Genomic DNA, 5,107 nt, shown 5'->3' on the forward strand with positions numbered 1-5,107 from the left:
ATCGCCAAGAAAGAAAACATCGACAGAAAAGGACAAAACCCTGGCACATACCCACACATAGGGTGAGGGTCCCGGATAACGATCTAGCAAAGTAAAAAGAATAATTGGCCAAACATAAGATAAACCAGAAGAAAGCAGTGTCATGAAAACCCAGGGAGGAAACTGAGTCTACAGAGGGAGTGATCAATAGTGTCAAATGCTGCAGAGAGGAGGACTGAGCAAAGACCATTGAATTTAGCCATTAAAAGATCAGTGGTAACCTTGGAGAGAAAAATTTCAGTTGCGTATGATGTTAGAAACCAGATTACAAGAGGCTGAGAAATTAGTAGGAGATGAACAATGAATATCAACAGCCTTATTAAAGAGTTTGATTGAGAAAGGGAGAAGGAATGGTAGATAGGTTGAGGAGGCTTCCAGTCTTAAAGCCTATTAACCCTTGAACTTGATACCCAGAGAGAGTTTTCTACTTCCATTGTGCTAGTCCCATACTTGACCTCTCAGGTGTGGTCAGAGAGAACCTCTCCTTCCCACACCTTACCTGGTTAAATTCAGCCAAATAAGACCTGGATTTATTTTGGAAGTCTCTTCACTCTTCAGGCAGCAAAGAAAAGATTGAGTGTGATTTATCAGGGAGATGGAAAATAGGAAAAAAAGAGGACCTGAGCTACCCTGGCTTAGATTCGGATCTTTCCTGAGTTTCCTATGTATTATAGAAGCAAATATCCATCCACAAACCTCTTCATTACCACTTTTATCTTCCACTTGGATTTAGAAGATGAGATTAAAAAAACCTTGCCCTGCTGTGTGACCTCAGATGAGTCATTTTCCACCTGTGCCTCAATTTCCTCTGATATAACATTGAGAAAATATTTCCCTCTTCAGTGGAACTCCTTTGGAGAGGGTCAAATATCCTTTCTTTAAAAAAAAGTACTGATTCCTTTTTTAAAATTACACAGTCATTTTCATATGTCTCTACCCATTGAATCCTTCCTTATAATAATAATTTCTTTTTATTTAGTCCAATAAGTTTATTTTTTGAAAATGTACATAAAAATATTGAACCATGTTACGCATCTGCAGCAGCTCGAGCATCTCCACCCTTGGTGTTCTTGGTATATATCATTTGTGCTCTGTGTTTGGAAGCCAGCTTGATCAGACCTTTGCTAAGCAGTTCCTGGAGAGCTGCTCTGTCTAAGGAACCCCGGATCTTCAGTCTCTGAGACTACTGCAGGGGTGATAAGTTTATAGTTGGGGACCTCCTTGCACAGTTTGTCGTATGTTGCTTTGTCAAACAAAACCAGATTGTTGAGTTTGTCTTGCACTTTTCCCTCGGACCACTTCTTCTTAGCTTTGCCCCTAGACTTGTTCATGGGATCTTTGACCTTCTTGGCCATCTTGCCGACATCTTTCTTCTTATCGTCCTTGGGTGGCATGGTGAGGTTTCAGGAACTCCTACTGTTGCCACCTCCAAGGTAAGATGTCGGACAAAAGGAAGTGGGTGGTAAGAGTCAATAATTTCTTAAAAGTTAAGCAAAACCTCACAATAAAAGGAGAGCCTATACAATATCCTATTCCTCTAGATCCCTTCCCTCTCTACTGAATAGACGGTTGTTACTATTGCCTGTTCTCTGTGATGGAGATTAATCACTGAAATTGGCCTAAGCTTTTTAATATTGCTTATTATTACAGTATATTACTTTCCTGACTCTGCTTATACAAATCATCCCATGTTTCTCTGGATTATTCTTATTCATCACTTCTCATGGTGTCGTAATACACCATTACATTCATGTACCACAATATGTTTAGGTAGGCATCCACTTTGTTTCCAATTTTTTGCTATCACAAGAATGTGCTGCTACAAATATTTTGGTATATATGAGAACATTCTTTCTGTCTGACCTGTTTAAAGCATATTCCCAACAGTGGGATGTCTGAGACAAAGGATGGGAACCGTTTACTTTTCAATTCCCACCCCCTCCCCAAGAAAGGTTGGATTAACGCAGAGCTCCATTAACACTGAATTAGTATGTTTGCCTTCCACGGCCAACCAACATTGCCAATTTCTTTTATCATCGTTGTCAATTTGATATATGTGAGGTAAAGTCTCAGAATTATTTTAATAAGCCTTTCTTTTATTATTAGTAATTTGGGGCATTTTTATGTACTTATTGATAGTTTGTATCTATCTTTTGGGGAATTGTTCATATCCTTTGACCACTTAGCTCTCAAGTACTGGCTTGGATTTTTGTGCCAATTCGCTTTACATCTTGGATATCACTAATATCAAAGGTAATTAATTGATTCAAAGATTTTCCCACTGAACATTGTCTCTTATTATAGCTCTATTGATTTTGTGGATGTCAAAGAACTTTACTTTGATGTAATTGAAATAAACTATTTTATCTTTTATAACCACCTCTAACCTTCAGTTGGTTCAAAATTATCCCTGAAATCATAAAGCTGAAATATTCCTCCTTCTGCTCTCCTGTAAACTGCTTATGACCTTTATATTTAGGCCCCAAATCCATTTGGAGCTTATTGCAGTATAGAGTAGAAGTCATTAACCTGAAATCATTTTCTGTTGAACTGATTTCAAGTTTTTTTCAGAATAGGAGGTCTTGCTGAAAGAATTCAAGTACCAAGGAACAATAGTCAGGATCATACACAATTTAGCAGCCACCACTAAAAAGGAGCAGATTGCTTGGAATATACCAGCCTAAAAGGTAAAATATATAGGCTAACAACTATGAGTAATTTACTCAGTAAAATTTAAGTATAAGCCTATGGGAGAGTGAAGATTACATCTTTAATGAAATGAAGCACTCCTAAGAATTTCAGATGGGAAAACCAGAGCGGCAAAGAAACTTTGAAATAAAAACACAGGAATCAAGAGAAACATAAAAAGGTAGAAAGGAGAAAGCAATCATAAGGGACTAAACAAAGATAAACTGTCTACATTCTAATATGGGGAGATGATACATGTGTATCCTTAAACTCTATCCAAGGCATCATAGATGAAGTTGAAATAGACGAAGGATCTGGGAGTGGTTCTATTAGATATTGATGATTTTAAAGGAAGAGTGGAAGAGATAGCATTGGGGGGATGGGAAAGCAAGGATGGGGAAATACATAATTAGAATGTTCCAGTAAAACTTTATACCAACAAGGATAAAGTGGTAGGGAGAGTGAGAGATCCTTGAACTTGGTTCTCACCTGAACTGGTCAAAGAAGAGAATACACAGGGTGTAGAAGTACGTTTCACTTAATAGGGAAACAGAGAAAGGAGAGAAGGGAAAGGGGGGAATAAAGAGTAGATTAAAGAAGGGTTAAGGTTCAAGCAAAACGAATTCTAACTGAAGAGGGTAGATCTGGAAGAGGGGCTTAAAAGAAAAACTCATGAAGAAACACGCTACCCAACTCCAAGTAGAAAGGTGATGAACCCAGAGGATTGATTGAGACTTTTTTTTTTAATATGGCCAATGTGGCAGTTTGTTTTGCTTAATTATACATGTGTGTAGCAGTTGTCTTGTTTATCTTGTTTTGACATGGTGAGGTGGGTGTGGGGAAAGAGGTAGATTTTCATTTATTTTTTTTTAAAAAGAATTATCTTCCATTCAGCTATACCACAATTGAAACTTTATTGCAAAAAGATAAAAGAAGAAGAAAAAGTACAACAAATATTGTGTGTGGGAGTGTGATGACTAAGAATGGAAAACTAAGGAATTGTTCAGTCATCGGGGAATGGCTGAACAAATTGTGGTGTATGTATATGGTGAAATATTACTGTGGTGTGAGAAGGATTTAAAATGACATGGAAAGACTTGTATGAACTAACAAACAGTGAAGTAAGCAGAACCTGAACAATTTGCACTAACATCAATATTAAAAAACAATGACTAACCTTAATTCCAGAGGACCCCATGATGAAGCATGCTGTCCACCTCCTGACAGAAAGGTGATGGACTCAGAGCACAGAATGAGATTTACATTTTTTATGGACAAAGTAAAGAGGGAATTTGTTTTGTTTGACTGCATATTTGTTACCAGAATTTTTTTTTTGTTTTTCTTTTTCCAGTGGGGTAAGGGTGGGAAGGAGAGAAAATAGATTTCTGTTCATTAAAAACATATTATTTTAAAATAGGTAGTCTCTCTCAGTGATTTGTATTTTGAGGTTTTCCCCAACACTGAGTTGGTGTCATTATTTCTAGGTCTTAATTATCTAGTATATCCCACTCATCTATTCAAATGTTCTTGTTCCTGTAGCGCCAAATGTCATAACCAAGGCTTTGCTAGAGACAGACTAAAACAGATTGAGGATGAGTAACTGGAGGTGGCTGGAATTTAGAGATCAGTCGGACGTACAAAGACTGGGTGGGGGATTGGTCAAAGGACATGCAGTCCAAGAAGCACAATCCATCCAGAAGTACACCTCTATCCAGGTGGGCAGATGGTGTTGGGACGCTGAGGATAATGAGCACCTAGACACAGGGGCAGTATGCAAATGACTAGCAGGATTGGTGAGTGGAAAGGAGTAGAGCGAAATCCTAGGCTCAGAGGGATAAAGAATAAAGACTTGGACATGATGCAGGATGGACTAGACAGAACCCTGCTACTAAAATTGGGATAGCAGGCTGAGGGAGTGACTGCAGGGAGTAAAACTCAAATTCAATTTCTAGAGCCAAGAACAAAGTCAGAAAAGGCCCAAGGGCTGACAATGCTGAGTTAGCTGTCGAGGATTTCTTTTTTGTCTTTAAATTCCAAAACTCGACTTCAAGGTTGAGGCCAGGACTGAAGCTACATAGAGGTCAAATGACCCAAGTTATGCTGGTTAGGAACAGGGTGCTAGAAAGACCATTACATCAAGAGATCTGGTTACTTTATTCCAGAAAGGGAGGGGTTCTCACAAGGATGTAGGCCATCCTGATTAGAATTTCGATCAGCCTCCCCCCTCCCAATGCACTTACATTCCTCCCCCTACCCCAAGGACATCAGCTAGGTGGATGACATTGTCATTTTCCCCAAAGGGCCCAGGATAAATTCCATCCTTAGCTTGGGGGAGGAGCCTACTTGGTATGTCAGACCCTCTGGCAACCCTAAACACTAA

The 5,107-nt window shown here is 38.8% G+C and overlaps 1 pseudogene; it reads right to left on the reverse strand.

Annotated features, from left to right (window-relative positions):
* Positions 1-1,051: 1,051 nt before the first annotated feature.
* LOC140531747 (small ribosomal subunit protein eS25 pseudogene) lies at positions 1,052-1,455 on the reverse strand (annotated as a pseudogene).
* Positions 1,456-5,107: the final 3,652 nt, after the last annotated feature.

The sequence above is a fragment of the Notamacropus eugenii genome, chromosome 3 (genome assembly GCF_028372415.1).
Source record: "Notamacropus eugenii isolate mMacEug1 chromosome 3, mMacEug1.pri_v2, whole genome shotgun sequence".
In the NCBI taxonomy this organism is placed as follows: domain Eukaryota; kingdom Metazoa; phylum Chordata; class Mammalia; order Diprotodontia; family Macropodidae; genus Notamacropus; species Notamacropus eugenii.